Genomic DNA, 18,340 nt, shown 5'->3' with positions numbered 1-18,340 from the left:
TATAAACTAGTACTTTACGAGGAAATACTTTCGTGGTTGTTACGTGTACTTTACGAGGAAAATCTTTCGAGATATTTACGTGTAGTTTACGAAGAACCGTTTTGAGGTATTTACGAGGAAATCTAGCGACCTCCTTACGTGGAATATTTACGTGGTCTTTACGACGAAATTATTACTTCATCTTTACGACGAAATATTTTCCTCGCTAATTTACGACGAATTGGCGAGGAAATATGTGTTACGACGAACGAGTAACGACGAAACGTGTTTCCTCGTTAATTCTTCGTAAAGCCTCTTTTACGACGAACTCACGAGGAAAACCGCTCTCATTAAACTTATGTTTTGTTGTAGTGAAATCATCGCTCTACTTGGGATCCAACTAAAACTCTCAAAAACACTCAAAAACAATAAATTACGTTCGTGTAACCATCATGTACTATAAAAACACATTGTATGTTTTATACAAGTCTACTTCCTAAATTTTTGGTATTCAAGACAACAGAATTTATTTACAACAAAACTTCATAACCAATTATTTTATCTACTAAAATGAACTAGATATCTACCTACTTTCCAAGCTCAAACTTTATAGATTCCTTAAGAGAAAATTATCAAATGATATAATATATTTATACTAAATTTAAAAGGAAAATTATATAACCATACTATCCGCGCGGACATGGACCTAGTATTACCTAAAGATCATTTTACAACAAACAAATACAACTCGAACTTCGCTAAAATCGGTACAATCAACGCTAGCACAAAGCCCTAGTGTAACATTTCAACGTTTCTTCGTCAGGTTCAGCTGGTAGATTCAGGAAATTATCACACAGCCAAGATAAGGACACATGAGAGCCATCAGCCATGCAGATCTCCAGAGACTGGTCTGATACCTAGCAGGTCCTCACATAAATCAGCCCAGTTGTATTTCGTAGTACAAGTTACCGCAGGCCCATCCACGCGGAGACCCAACAGAATATTCACGTCTTGTAAAGTCACAGTGGTCTCCAGCGGGAAGATGGAAAGTATGCGTTTCACGTCGATCAAGTTTCGACACACAAAAGGCTCATTTGGCCAATCTCGCATGCCTAGTAATTTGTGCCGGCATGTCAGCTCACAAGGAGGAACCTGAAAGTAAAGATTCAATATTTATAAGCTAAAAAGGAAAAAAGAAGAATGAGTAAAACTAGTACACACCTCTTCTTCCCATATGGCAGCTGATCAATGCTCATGCTGTCAGACCAATACAGATTGATCAACATGACCAGGATCCAAATCAAATTTTAATAGGTTCTGCACCTACATCTTTTTTTTTTTTTTTTTTTTTTTTCTACATCTACATGATCTATATATAACATGACAGCAATACAATGATCAGTGAATAAACAAAACAGTCATAGGTTCAATAGAAATGAAATTCAGGTACTATTTTTAAAATGAAATTCAACTACTTACTACATGATATATCATATGACAGAAAAATAGAATGATCAGTGAATACACAACATAAGGGAACAAAAACAGTCATAGGTTCAATAAAAATGAAATTCAGCTACAGTGCTCATCAAATTTAGAAGCTAAATTCAATAAGAAAACTTCCAATTGTGGAAATATCAACACAAAAAAAGACCCTAAGCTGGGACCAACCAACTTGAAAGACAATCCCCATGAAAAAATCAAGCTAATTACTCATATGCATAGACATGAAGAAGAACTGAAACAAGAAACACACAAACAAATTTCAAACCAAAGTCTGTGTGATTAGAATTGGAGGCCATACAAAAGAGAAGCGTCGGTGATCGACAATAGAAAACTGCAACGGGAAAATGAACTAGAAGGACGTTTTTTTTAAAAAAAAGCAGAGGAGGAAGAAAGAATTAAAGTAGAGATAAGGGTTGAGCGGGAGGAAGAGAGTGAGCTAAGAGCATGACACGTGGCAACATACGTCCACACCAAAAGAAGTACGTGGCTGCTTGAGGTGGGTGAAAACTCCAAATTATTATTATATATATAGATAGATACTACAGTTTTTTTTACCTTTTAAATTGAATGAAATAATCATTCTGTCAATCCCATAAAAACAAACAAAATCCAAAGAAAAGATAGTTTTCTACAATATATTTAAGAACCGGTTCTTAGTTTTCTTAGTTAAAAGTTAAGAGACGGTTTCTTATATTCCGCTAAAAACCTCATCTTAAGAACCCCCCATTAATCATGTTCTTAGAGTATGATTAACCGGACTCTTAATTTAGGGTTCTTAACTCATGATTTGACACTTTTTTTTACACTTTTCGGCTAAGAACCGGCTCTTATATCTCTTATTTAAGAGACGGTTCTTAGTTTTTCTTAGTTATAATTTAAGAAACGATTCTTAGCCGAAGCTAAAAACCCCACCCTAATAGCCCGGGTTAATCATGGTTCTAGAGCATGTTTATTGGGGGTTCTTAGATTGGGGTTCTTAGCGTAATATAAGAAACCGTCTCTTAACTTTTAACTAATTAAAGCTACAATTACAAATAGACCGGAATAAACTGATGCTTCAAAACCCCGGTTCCTTATTAGTGATTTGGTTCATTGTTTTCGAAGGAAGCCGAGACAGAAATCATTTTCCATACGCTATCGGAGACATCTCAAGTGACTACTTGGAAGCGAGTTTCCGTACACAGGTTTATCTCAAACCACGATGCCGGTAAGCGGGTTCACATTGGCTGGGACAAAGAAGAGAAACGATAACAACACAGATTCAACGCTCACTTATAATTAGCCTGCAGGATCTGTGAGCATATCATTTGCTAAGACCGCTTTTGGCTGACAAAAATGAATACAAAACGAGCTTTCTTAAACCGCAAGTTTATCCAGACTCCTCTGACGTGTTTCTGTTCCCTAGCGCCACAAGAAATCAGAAGAAGATATGGTGGGTCCATTGAATTTGGTACGATCTAAATTGAGATCTTTCATGGTTTGGCGCGTTGGCTTTTATATGACCTCTTTTAGGATGTGAAGAAAGCTTGAACGAGTCCGAAGATGTATTTCAAACTAATGGAATGTCGAGGTATTTACGGACTGAGAGTGGTGCAAGAGTCAGTGTTCAAAGATCACCAAGAAAAGAAAGTTCAGTCAGTGTCGTATATACTTGAAATCATTTGAAGTCCATATTTAGAATCGTATATAAATACGTATCAATATAAAATAAGGTACAATAACAAATTAAAAATCTTTGAAAACTAATCCACTTTAATATATACTAAACATTTGAGAATTCATGATATAATATAATCAACAGAAAATATTTCTTAAAATGCAAAATTTTAAATAATGCAAGATTTGAAGAATATAGACTACATAAATTTAAAACATATATGTTAAAAATATTTTAAAACATATATGATTTCCAAACTCGAGGTAATGTATTCATTATAATTTAAAACCACCAATGTTCCATTAAATAGTTAAACTAATAAAGGTTTTTGAAAAAAAAATATCAATTTAGCTAATGGAGGATATGATGGATAGGTTTAGAAGTTCTAAACTATATTCGAAGATTAATTTAAGAGTGAACAACCACTGAGTGAGGATGGATACAAGTGATATTAATAAAACATGTTTTTAAACTCATAGATTATAAGTTTATAACAAATATTTAGTGATGCCATTCAGTCTTACTAATGTTCCAGCCATGTTTTAAAGTTTAATGAGCTGTGTCTTTAAAACATTTCTGCAATAATTTATTCTCATATTTATTTATGGCATTTTAGTGTACCGCTCAGCAATAGAAAAACATGTTGAATACCAAATGTGTCTTTGAAGTGATGAGGCAGAATTATTTTTATGCTCAGAGAAGTAAGACTATTTTTGCTACGTTTAAATATTTAATTTTAATAATTATAATATATATAGTTGTCAAAAAAATATAATGTATATATATATATAAAAATTTATTAGAAATGCAAATAAAATATTAGTTATTACTTGTGTAATTCAAATAGATTTAATAAACTGAAATGAGTACAAAGGGTCAGATTTAGTTTGGGATAATTTTTAAATTACTCTATTAATAGTTTGAAATTTGAAAATTACATCTTCTATTTATTTTTTTTGAAAAATACTCTTTATTCAATGTGAATTAACATTTTTATCCATATTAGATATTTCAATAATTAAAATATTAATTCGAAATTAGAAATAGTATGATTATCATAATTATTTATGTTTGAGATAAATTTGTGAGTTGAGATAAATATGTTATTTTATCTTTTAAGAGTTTAAAATAACAAGGATATTATGAAAATAAAAAATTATATTTTCATTCTTCTCCAAAAACTCCAGCTATCTGCAACATAATTTTCCTAAAAGGAAAAAAAAACATAAATATTTTCAGAATAAAATAGAAGCAGAATTAGAAACTGAAATCTGATTCATAAATTAACAAATTTCTTAATGAAACGAGAGGAAAGAGAAATAATCTGTGAAACTATAGAAAAAAAAGTTATTTTTCAGAAATGGATACAGAGAAGGTTGCTTTCTTTTTTTTCTCAAAAAATAAATAATTTGATATATTAAAAGAATATTATGTGTAGATAAAGATAAATAGCTTAAGAATATATTGTGTAGATAAAGATAAATAGTTTAAGATAAACGGTTTGTAAAACCGTTACTTTAAATATAAAATAAATTAGGAATTGAGAAATATTAAGACTGGAAATTTTAGTAAATTTATATATACATAAGTGTATTTTTCAAAAAAAACTTACACAATGGTGTAGTTTTCGAATTAAAATCTTATTGTAGTGTATTTCTTCAAATTTTCCCATTTAGTTTTTATCATAAACCAAAAAAAGCAGCATATAAAATTAATGAATTTGGTATATTAATATTAACTTTGAAATTTTATTTTAAGATAGAAAAATTTGGTGACTGAACGTTTATAATCCAAACTTATCTCTAAATATTGTTTCATATTTTATACACAAAACTATTTTTAGAGAAAAGTAGAATATCTATTAAAAAGAAAGTAAAATTGTTCATGATGAATAATAAAATACAATAAATTATCAATATATACATATATATCAAGTAGGTTTTATCCTTTTTATTAGATCATCAAAGCAAGTAATGTTCCAAAAATTGAATCATAAGCACATTTCTTAAAAACAACCAAGATTTTAGTTAATTATCTATACATCATTCATCGCCAAGTGCATATGCCTCTGGTTACATATTAGTTTTAAACATTGAGTTGGTGATAGTGATACTACTAAGCTACTGCAAAGCATTTTCTTATTTCAAATAATGTGAAAATTAATAACCTTTTTAAGTGTGAGAAATACTTTAGAACAGAGATTTTGGTCTAAGAGAATGTCATATAATTTTGGATATCAGGTACAGAGACAACGTTCATAAACATCTTTTAGTGTTTAAATAATCGGAATGCAGTAGTTAGACACCTTTTTTAAAAAAAAATTCTGAATGCCTAAACAGATTTTCTTAAAGTTATTCTAGAAAAATCGTTTTGTTTAATCCAATTTTTAGAATACCGTTTTTCAAAAATTAAACTTGCATGAAAGACAGTCAAAACATATTATGATTTTTCAACTCTTTGCAGATGCACATACTTCAGAATAATATTTTTATAAGTTTATAAAAAAGAAATATTCTCAAATGTATGAAAATTACTTAAAAAATAAATTCAAAATTTTTTGTAGCATAATAATGTAATAATATCAAAGTACTAATTCAATTCAAACTTTCTTTATAATCCAAAAAACCTCCGCTCTTTCGAAGCGCGGACCAAATCTAGTGATATATTTATTTCAATAAAACTTGTATTAGTTAGTAATACAAGTTTAACTATATTATAAAATAAAAATAGATAAAAATATTATTCTAATGCATGTTCAATCCCCTATATATTAATTGTGAAAAATTTGAAAAGATGTAACCTTAAGTTTGTAATAATTAAAAAAAGATCTTGCTGAGTTGTCATGTAATTGGAATGCTAATTTTGGTTACTTGGCGGCTTGAGAATCAATTGAGAATTTTGTTAGTCCAAAATTAAATTATTAGGGAATGTTATATTATATAGTATTTCCATTATAGATCATTCATTTTTCAAATTGAAATTATTATATATTCTTTCCTTAGATAAAACCTACGGAATTACGCAATGTGATCAAGATATATATGACAATTAATGATTTTAAATAATAAATATTTACTAACAATATGTATACTTTATATCATTTTTGTTTAATTATTTATTATTAAAATAAATTACACAATTATATTAATCAAATAATAAAAATTTAGATTTGCTTGTATATGTTGTATTTTGAATTTTTCAAAACGAGTATAAATTACTAAAACTGTTAAAAGTCTCACATAAACTTTTGTGATCAAGGTTTAATTTTTTTTTCTATAATAAGATATAATGATTATACAATCATATTTATAAATAATTTTATTTTAATAGGTGTTTATGTTAATATATATATATATATATATATATATATATATATATATATATAATTAAACTATACGTCATATGAAAATACATACTTATATTTTGATATATGCGTTGAACATTTATTGAAAATTTAATATTATATTTTTGAAATCTTCCATTTTTTTAAATAATTATAAATTATTGAAACCACTAAACATTCCACATTAAAAAGATTTGTTCATGTAAAATTTGTTATACAAATATGTAAATAATTATAAATTCATATGAGTAGAAACTTCATTTAATAAATATTCATATTAAAAGTATACTCTATATATATATATATATATTAATATCATTTAAATTTAATTATATATCATATACGATAGATAAGATTGATTGTTTTGATTTATTTATCCTAAAATAATTTTGAATAAACAAGAGCGGTCGTTTGATTTATATGCGCACGCCAATTTATTACATAATAGTAAATTATTTCTTAGTTATTTAATATATAATTATTATTTTATTATTTCATAATATGTAGAAAAACATTAAATAAGTAATAAATATAAAATATTAGGCGCGGATCTTAACATAAGTATGTATCTCTTTAATATTTTAAATCTTAAACATTTTCTAAATCTCACGCCAAAACAAAATAACGAAATGAAAATAAACTTAAAAATCAATATTTATATCGAACAATAACCAAAATAAAAAAAGCAACCCAAAAATGAGAAAAATATTGAAGATATATAGGATTGACACATGAACGTAAACTTATCATAACCATAATTAACTTTTAAATTGCTAAATCTTGATATAAACCGAGCTGCCATAGTTTCATTGTAACCAAATAGCAGGCCTGAGATTCCTGGCCAAAACGTTAGGTTCTTATACGATAAATGATTTCTTGACCTAAATTGTTTTTTTAAAATGAGATCAGCTCATCAGTAAACAAATTACGTAATTAACAAAAAAAGTTTTTAAAAAATTGTTTAAGGGCCAAAAATATTTATTCGATCAAGAATATAAATTTTATTTTTCCATACGATATTTCTCAAGTAATTTTCCTTTAAATTCACCTTGCGCAAAGCGCAGGTCTTAGCCTAGTTTAATAGTATTATATAAAATTTAAATTATTACTATTAAATCTAACTTTACAATAGCTTAATATTATTAATTGTTCTTTTCTTGAACAACAATATTATTAATTTTTCATTACTGATTAAATATAACTTAAGTAAAGATTATAATCGATTTTTAAAATATAAATATATTACAATATAAAGGAAATGATAATAATTTAGTGATTTATTACTTGAAAATAAAATAAGACATAAAAGTTATAAAATAATTTTTTTTACAATATAAAAATTAGAATTATCAATTAGTGATTTTTACTTGAAAATAAAAAATATTTTAATTATGTGAAAATAATTGTAAATACAAATAATGTAATATATTTATGTTTAGTTACAAATTTGAACTAATTAATAATAATAATTGATTTATGTTATTAAATGAAACATAATAAAATAGGTATACTAAATACTTGGTGTGATGAATAGTGTTACACAAAATTTGGTGTAATACTATTCACTCTACACCAAATTAGTTGAAATTGTGTAATTTTTGGTGTCCCATCGGAAATGAAATTTCACCAAATTTAGTGTTCTAGTATCTCACTGGAGTTGGCCTAGCTGGCTTAAATTCTTAGTGTAAATATACTTTTGAACTTGAGTTTGGTTCTTTTGAATATTGTGTGCCCTTAAAGAGTTTGTATTCTCATAAAAAGGGAGTTTGTATTCTCATGTATGAATACATTTTCACTCAATATAAATATTTATACAAAGTGTTCAGAACAATTATTGGTAAACTGATTTATAATGAATGAGATGGCGTAAACTAGGAAAGACTTTTCGATGATTAAATGTATATAGAAAGACATGATATTCTTGAGGCAAACTGTCATTTTCGTAGCTGAATATCGATAGAAGATATGCACAGTGAGTGATGAAATCAAATATAATAGAGTTTGACCCGAACATGCGAGTATTATTTTTATTTTATAAATGTATGATTTTAATATTTTTGTGAACATTTTAAATATATGATTTACATACTAGTGTTATATATCTATAATCTTATTGTTTTAAATTTCATATTCAACACTATTAATATATAATGAATTGTTGTATACATTAAAATTTGTTATTAATTATTAATACATATTGATATATTTTCCAGTTTGGTACCGTAAATTCAGAATCTGAATTAATCAAATAGAAAATAATGTATAAAATATTTTTATAACTTTTATACAGTTTGCATACAATACATTTTTAAAATTTATTTATTTATATTGCAGAAATTATATTTGCTAGGATAGTTTATGTTTTAATATTACATTTAAAAAAATATATTTTATAGTTATTAAATTTATCAAATATAGCGTATAAATTTTATTCTAATTATCATTAATTTATAATAGTTGACAAAAATCATTAATTTATAATAATATTTTTTTTTGTTGAACTATTAAATTCATTTATCAACAAAAGAAAATATTACAAACTTTTGGTTTTAAACGTTTTAAACCAAAAGAGATGAAGTAAAGCAATAGATGAACTCTATGTGGTTAAACAGAAACATTTTAGTAAAACCAAAACAAAGTTGCAGAGTTTCTTTACGTGACTTCCGTCCATCTCAGCAAGAGTTTCTCACCCTCATCATCATTACTGTTTCGTCTCAGTGCAAGAAGACAGTTATGAATCTCAACTCGGATTGTGTGAGTCATAGACTGAATTGAGTTAGGAGGTCACTGATGTCTCCTGCTTGCAGTTTGGAAAGCCAGCTTAGTGAGCATTGCATGATGTTTGTTGAGTCGATTCCTCATCAAACTATTCAGAGTTCTGGTCCAGTCCGGATTCAATCTCGAGCCCAGCAGTTTTTCCGTCAGCGTGGCCCAGATCATGAATGAGTAAGGGCACACAAAGAACAAATGATCTCTAGTTTCATTAATCTCACCGCACAAGACACAAGCTTGCGTAACGCCCCAACGTCTCATACGCTCCCCTGTAGAGACTCTGTTTTGAATCACCAGCCATAAGATGAAAGACTGTCTCGGGACGGGTTCATGAAACCAGATAATCCGGTACCAAGGTACCCTAGGTCTGACAACACGAATCTGAGCCCAAGTTCGTTTCGTTACAAATTTGTTTTCATAGAGGTCCTGCTCTTGCTTCCACAGCGTACAGTCTGGACCATTATCATAAGAAGGAATAGGAATTTGCTGTAGCTGGAGGATGAGAGGGTTTAACATATTATTTTATTCAAAATATTCAATTTTTTTGTAAGATCTTGTTACATTCTTTCTCAAGAAGATTTTATTGTAATTATAATAAAATTTAAATTTATACTTAAAATTGATTTTTTATTAATATTCTTATTGATATTTTTTGAAATAACATATATTTGATTGATTAATGTAAATAATCAAATATGTTATATTAAATGTTTAATGAAATGGTTTTCCTATGCTTTTGGTACATTAGATTTTTTGTACTTCTCTTTTAATAGAGAAGATTCCCAATATCACATCAAATAAAACAATTTTCGCATTTTAGAGGGTTATTGGTAACTGATCTGAGTGCTTTCTGTAACTTCAATTTACAAATCATACTTTAAATAAATAATTAAAAGTTACAACCTCAAAGTTAAATTAAAAAATATGGCAATAGAAATTACAGTTACAACACAAAAACTGATAGCCTCTTTCTAAAGCAAAAAAAAATAAAGCCACATTCTACCAATCAAATTCTTAGCCTTTTATATTCTTGGATTGGGTGCAATGAATTATCTAATGTTTGGATGGCCTAAAACTCTAAATGGTACATGCCCATATGTAAATTTAGTCAGACTACAAACCAATAAGATCTATGATACAAGATAACAATTAAAAATGTGCAATAGAAGATGTTGTGAAAACAATTGAATTCTATAAATGATGAAGGAATTTTATTATTCAAAATTATATAAATCAAAGAGTAGTAAACTTAAACATCATGTGTGTTTAATAATATATCTCTCTATGTATGAATTTCTTGAAACATCCCTTTAGCCGCCATCCTGTAAATCCATTGCCACCAAAACCCTTTTCAACATGCATACATACATACTCACATATTACATATATACATATGATACATGAATTATACATACCGAGGGAGTACATGTGTTTTATGACATTTGGTACCAACACAATCGTGAATGCATTTTTCAACTCCTTCAAAAAATATCTGGCACGAGGAAATGCACCTATCATAACAAGCTTCATATGATTCACTCATTGCTTGTAATGGCATCATCGTCAATGCAATGAACATAATCATCAACATAGATATACACTTCTTCTCCATCTTTTGTTTTTTTAGTTTTATGTATCTTCTATGTTTGTCTCTTTTTTATGCCTCTGATTACATGAACAATCCCTATTTATAGCTTTATAATTTTTTTATTATTGGAAACATTTGTTAGATTTGATTGTGTGTATATATTGTTAAAAGAAAATTAAATTGGTTGGATTTTTGGTCTTGATAAAAAAATATCTTTACATTTTGGGAGAGTAACATTTAATTTGTAATTTATTTACATCCATGACATGCCTAGGTGTCAATCCTACAATGATTCTCAACCTAAATAATTAACTCCCCTTTCTTTACTATAGTATTTACAAAATATGCTATTACCATTCAATCTACTATTGCCGTTTTCCCATTTACATTAAAATTAAATATTAAACATTAAATTTTACAATATTTTCTAATAAATCCAACATTGTGCACGTTACAAACACGTAAACTCCATATTTTCCATACTTACTCGTCCTCTTTCGCATGTAGTTAAAGCAACATATCCATATGAGATTGTAAAAAGAGCACCTATCTAAACCGTAGATAGACTTAAATTTGAGTATATAAGAAACTAGTGTAAACATTTTTTTACATACTCTATGCAATGATATCAGAACCTGCTGAGACCATAGAAGACCATTAAAACATTTTATGTAAACACATAAAATCAATGGAACATTATATTCATAAAAGTTAGACAAAAATGCAGTAAACAACACAATGTGTCACATTCATAAATTTGACAAACGGTTATCACAAACCGAATTGTAATTCGAACAATGTGGTTAACCGTTAAACATACCAAATAAAAATTGGTTTACTATCTGATACAGATGTATACAAGAAAAGTAAGAATGAATATAGTTTAATATTGTGTATTCATCCCGTTAATATAGTATAAGTTGCCATCTTTTATTTTAGAAAAGCATATATATAGTATTAACTCTATGAAATAATTCAACTGAACGGTAATCTTTATATATGACAATGATATTAGGGTGATTCCTAAATATTGCATATACCTTTACAATGCTTTAAAGTCAAGGACGAATGTATTGATAGGATTAATGTTTAATGCCTTATGACAATATTAATTGTATGAGTGATTGACAAGCTAAATATATGCCAACAATTGGCAAATCTTAGGCATATATTCTCGCAATATGTTCTTCAACATATATAAGCAAAGGTTAGAACCCAAAAATTGTGGGAGAAGCTAATTCACTTGATAGACTGTCGGAGGAGATGATGGTTGATGTCGATGAAGAAGCAACAACAAGGAAAGAAAAATTGTTAATAGAAGAATCGTCTGGGTAAGATTTGATTAGAAGATTTTGGGAACGTCAAACAGGTTAAATTCTTACCTTGTAAATCTCAATCCTTTTTTCTTAATCACGTAGACAAGATGAGCAGTTTTATTTTATTTTGCTTGATAGATTAGAACTACGAAATTGGATATGTTTTTCGTTCTCAATAGGTTAGGGCCAATAACATGTCGTCGACGATAAACCCATCAACAATTATTAAGAATACAAAGATTAAACAACAAACCTGGTCCAAGTCAAATAAATCATGTCCAAATATTCTTTCCCTCTCAATACGGCCATGTAAATCAAATAAATTGAATAATCCAACACATTGTGAATATTTAAAAACTATTATGTGTAAGATTGTACATTACACATTGGTTCAATTTTTCAATATTACAAAGTATATTCGTATGGTTTTATGTTACAAAATTTTTAAAATATTTGAATATTACTAACTAATGAAAAATCCAATTTATACAAAATATATGCAAAAAAATTACAATTTATTATTGATACCATATCCTCACTCTGTAAGGCGCATGTCTTTACCTAATGTATAACAAATAAGTACGATTTCTTACACCTTGAGTACTTGCAAATTAAGTTGACATACGAAAGTGTCCGGGGTCCCTGTATAATGTCACTCGTCAGTTGACAAAAAAATGTCATTGGTCAGCTCATCCGTTACAAAAAGTTAATTTAAGTGATAACAAACGGTACAATCCCTTTCCTCATGATTGTGAATAATGTTTTGACCTAATTTTTTTATGATAATAATAGATTTTTGACATTTAAAACCATATCTACAAACAAGCGGGTATGGTCTGTGTGTTCGCATTCACTGTTACCACACATCCAACTGCCAACAACCCCAGCTAATAGTATTCTCATGATTGGAACGACGATTATATATAATCTTTTTTCTCGCACTTAGTTCAGCTAGGTTAAATCATAATGTTTTAAGTCAAGTTAATTTGTTTACATTGTACATAAGAATATGTATATTTGTTCACTTGCCTCTCTTTCTGAATCTTGAATAAATATGTCTTAAATACTAAACTCAGTTGTTTCATAGTTTGAGAGTGAACATTTCACCAAAAAAATTGTAGGACTTACACATGAAAAGCTTCGTGGTTAAAGTAAGATGCTGGTCTCTTCTGGTTACGTATGTCAAATAAATGGTTGAGCTGAGTTTCTTAGCAGTCTTGGAAGTGGGCTGCGGAACAGTGCTAGAATTGTACCTTCATCTCCCAGGTCTTACTGTCTGATTTTCATATGCTTTACATTGTTTGTATAAGGGAAAGTCTCCATAGTTCATCTTATGATTAATTTTTTTGTGGCATAACCACATGTGTAAAAAACATGTGATGTCAGTCTTTGGTTGGCCGGAGAATACCAATTGAAAGGCATGATTACTATTCTACATACCACAAGGACACGAACTTGCTGGAGAAAACCAATTGACATTTGAGAGGCTGGATTACTATTCTACGTACCACATGATACAGAATAAGTTAAAGGAAGAACGAAGATTTTGTACAAGAAACGACGAGCGAAGGAATAACGGACTCACTTCTTCTCCAGGATTCAGTGATTAGTTAATTGAACATGCTAATAGAGTCAAGCTGCTTTCTATGGAAAGTTATGGTGAAGAATTGGGCGGTGATTTTGATTCTACCGGGAACAATTGTGGACAGTTTTTTTTCCTGGTAGATAGTGCAAAGCAACGAGGCTGCAACACTTAATTACTTGCACAACATAGGCTTGCGGCTTAAGTTAACCTAGCATGGATTAAAGCGTTGTCAAACAGCTTAGGGGATATTTGAGGAGTTATAATTAGTCTTTCTAAATCACAGTTTCTCCAATTTGTAGTAGCTTATGTTTCTTAACTGTGTAGTAATGATCTTTGATCCTTTTGTTTCCACCGTAATAGTTGTTCATAATATATTTTAGATTTTCAACAATGAGTTTGGAATGGACATATGCTAGATTTATCATTAAGCAAGATTTCAAAAAACGGTAAATAAAAACTGGGACTGATCTCAATTTATCGACAAAAATGTATTACATGTATTTAAAATAATTACACTTTGCATATAAATTAATAACAAAAAATAACAAGAGAAAATCGATGAAGAGCAAATTGATAATTTTATCATAGACCAACACACATCAAAATTGGAGGATGAAATTTGTGAAGTCTCAAAGTTTTTTTTTTGTTTATTCAGTTTAAAATAAAAGAAATGTTAAACAAAAAACTAATAAAAAAAGAATCACATTCGTACATATGTTTTTATTTTCCAATGAACTTAATTTAACAATAGCTATGCTTTTATTTTTTATATGATATTATTTGCTTATACCACTATCAATTTTTAAGCAAAAGTTTATTATAATATAGCTCATTTGTCTTTTGATAAAATTTATGGTTGTTATTTATTATTCTACACATTTTAATTAGAATATTTTTATTTTATATTTGAAAGATAAATGAATATTCATTACTAACAAAATATTTTAAAACTATTTCTAAAATGTTTTTTTTGAAAATTATTCAATTCAAATTGTTATTATCATTAAAATATAATTAATTTTAATATAATTTTATTTTTTGTTATAAAAATAATAAATTAATTTTAATATGTATTTATATTTTATAATATTTAGAACTGAAATTAATTACTTCCGGAAATAAGTTTTAACAAGATTCAAAAAAAAATTAAAACAATTTTTTTAAAAAATACTTATTTTCATTTCAAATAAAGGATAAAGATTAAAAGATATTCTAATCAAATTATATTGATATAGGTTGTAAAGAATGATCCAAAGAAAATAATATGAAATAAATCATGACTTCTGTTCTAATAGATGAGATATATAAGAGTCAAGAAAAAATCCTACACAACAACACTAAGAAAAATGATTACTCGCTATATGAACAAGATTTTACATCAGAATCTTTATATACAAAAATATTAGTTCAACATCAGAATCTTTACATATAAAAATATTAGATACATAAGACTACACGAAGGTAATATCAAAATATTAAAAGAGAGATTTATGTAGAGTTCCCAAGAAAAAGAATAACACCAAAAAAATCAAAGCTATTTTTTTTTCCATTATTGTTTTAGTCGGTTTAATATTAAAAATAATAATTTTCAAGAAAAAAAGAAAATTAAATATTATAATACATAATATGCACATAGAAATTAAAAACTCTATTTAAAAATAGAAAATATGTAGAATATTAACTTTTAAAATTTTTGTTCTATCCAAAAAGTAAATTTGAGACAAAAAACCTTTTCAAATCACATAATTAACAGTAATAAAATAAAAAAATACAAGAGATAAATGCAAATAAGATGTATATAATACAAACCATAAAAAAGCTTTAATCTGCTTCTCCTTCCCATATCATACATATACTATTTACCTGTTTAGCAAGTAAAACTTATATGTATGGTAATCCTTGTGAGTAAGTCAGACCAATGCTGAGTTAGATTAAGCACCATGGTAGCACGGTATGGTTTTCATTAGTTATGATAGTGATGATGCAGTTGTATGAAAACCATGGGAAAATTCGAAAAGCATGGTCAATTTAGGGGACAATGAGTACAAAAGCATACTCTGTGTATATGACGAGAATCATCAACATCACGTCTGTACACAGGTCATCTAGCCCTAGAGAGTTAAGAACTTCCATCATCATAAGAGCCTTACTTGAGCAATCGTTATTGCGCTCCTAGCAAGCAAATACCACAACGCTCCAACAATTGGCGTTTACAAAAAAAACTCCTATGAAAACATTATCACTTGAAAGGAAACAATAGAAGCGGTTGGAATGGTTACTTACATGACTTGCAAGCATGTAAAGTAGCAATTAGTAAGCTGCACCAGCCCAAGCAGTTCCCGCGAATACTCATGTTGTTATTTTCAGCACTGAACTTAAAGGTTACATACGAAGAATCCGCGGAACGTATTGAACTAACACGATGTACCTAGGTAGAAGGAGCAACATAACCAGTTCTAAACCCTCCATGTAAAAGAGATAAAAATAATCCATGACTGAAATAAAAATCTTTGACTGTCCTCAATGTGGTTGTTACAATCGCTAGCTATTGCATTGCCCTCGAGGCGAGGAACAGCAGCATACAGGTTATGATTCAACAACCTTAAATATTTGACGATCCCATTAATTCTCTCCAAAGCCCATGAAGCTGTTTTTGAAGTTAAAACCCAACAGACTACGTAAACTAGATTTTTTGAAAAAATCACAACTAACAAAATCTTCTAAGATACATGATTACTAATTTTATACGGAATCATTACAAAATCTCATATTTACGGAAAATCTTCGTGTGAAAAGGAAGGTTAAATATTTCATTAAACCAGCTTTTACAATCTTCGACTATATCAATTCAAAGTAAAAAAAAAAATCTTAAAAAAAAACAACTCTCCCAAAAACTTATCCTTCTCTTGCTAAGTCCAACAAACGTTCTCTACCATCTTCACAAGACTATATCCTCCACAAACTATGTAAGTTTAATACATTCATAATAACTCAACATATTAAAAAGCTTATGCAGATACCTGATTGTTAATGGGTTGGTTGTAAGGATCGCCATACAAATCACGAATGGACAACTCACCCTCTGACCAAGCCATAGAACAGAACTTGCAGGTAAATATGTAGTCGCCTGCTTCTTTCTCTGCAATACCCAATCCAAAATATGAAATAATTTAATCTCAGTTAGTGATTCGATTCATTCAGCATAGAAACTTTTCTACTGTTTCACTACTTTTAATTTAGGCTCTGCTCCACTTTTTGGGCATCCCTCTCGACACTTTGATTAGACAATTACAGTCAAGGAATGAACTGGGTGTAACCTGGTTTCCTCCGTGTACATTTGCTAAGTTTTCATCAAACAAACATCTGTTGATTTTGGTCTTCTCCACCACATCGGCCTACTGTAAAGAAAAATAATCAAACCAATGGTTCAAAATAAACTCATGAAGCTATAGTGTATAAGGTCACAAACCGACTACCGTTGCTTTTGTGTCGGTTGGAGTGAAATCTATACTAATAAAAGAGAAATCCAGATCAGCCAAAAAAACTTCTATCAGAAAATGCCACGTGGTAATTTACTATTTTACTAAACTATAAAAAAATATATACAATTTATAAAATAGAAATATTACATTAAACATCTATATGCAATATTATTCATTACCCTACCAATTCAAGGACTATATATGTGATGTATCGATGTCTAGCAAATTCTCAAACCGTCTTAGAATCAAAAACTTGACAAAACCCAGAACCACAACTTCCACCTATGGCGAGTACTAAACTCCAGTTTTTTTTTAGGGAAAATTAGAAGATTGGGCAACTTTTAAGTTTGAATTAGAAATTTGGGCAAGCCCATGTTTTAATTAGGTTGTTGGGCAACTTAGTAGGAGAGAGAAGAAAAAGTGGACAGTTTTAACCTTTTTGCCCAACAATCTTGAGCTGAAATTCGTGGGACCAGGCTGTCTTTTGCCCAGAAAAACTTGCCTCAGGAATACCGACACACGCGCACCGGATATGCGTGTAAGAGACGAATTGAATATTATATTATTTTAATTTCAGAAGGAAACATGGTATTGGGCTTCGTTTTTGGACTATTTGACCCCAAAACTTGAAGGCCTTATATGTGATGATTTCTCGCGTGAAACAACGGCTCCAAGGTGGACGAATGGCCATTAATGACTGGTGACTTTGGAAAACATGTGTTTTACTTTAATTTATTAATTAAAAACAGGGCAACTATTAATTATTTAATACAAAAACGTACGAACCCTATCTCTTTTCCTGTCTCCTTGTTGAGGAGTAAAAAAGGCTACCGAACAAGGGAACTTGAGGCAGCGAATTTTACACACAGAGGCATGAGCTGCATCCGATATGGTGAGGGAGGAAAGGGTATGGCGGATGGTGGGTGTTCTGTATATAGCATCGAAGGTAAATCATATATAAGCCGTACACCATTGCATTTATGACATTATAGTTATTGCTGAAATCATTTATTACAGATTTGAGGGTGTTCGGAATTCAGGTGTTTTTTTGTGCGAAACTATATTTATTGCTTCTGATTAGCACATTGAATTTTTAAATAAATTTATGTTTT

General features: G+C 29.0%; 1 long non-coding RNA gene and 1 pseudogene across 2 annotated transcripts; one reads left to right on the top strand and one right to left on the bottom strand.

Moving 5' to 3' along the window:
* Positions 1-18,340, top strand: part of LOC106308472 — a 68,850-nt pseudogene that overhangs the window by 39,096 nt on the left and 11,414 nt on the right.
* On the bottom strand, positions 15,663-17,211 carry LOC106311472. Of its 2 annotated transcripts, XR_001264028.1 has the most exons (4): positions 17,064-17,211; positions 16,767-16,885; positions 16,030-16,174; positions 15,663-15,918 (listed from the first exon to the last, which is right to left on the bottom strand). It is a non-coding gene; the product is annotated as an uncharacterized LOC106311472 (long non-coding RNA). The 2 variants fall into 2 exon arrangements; XR_001264027.1 differs by having other exon boundaries at positions 15,663-16,174.

This window comes from Brassica oleracea, chromosome C8 (genome assembly GCF_000695525.1).
Source record: "Brassica oleracea var. oleracea cultivar TO1000 chromosome C8, BOL, whole genome shotgun sequence".
NCBI classification, from domain to species: domain Eukaryota; kingdom Viridiplantae; phylum Streptophyta; class Magnoliopsida; order Brassicales; family Brassicaceae; genus Brassica; species Brassica oleracea.
This window is presented reverse-complemented; position numbering and strand designations above follow the sequence as displayed.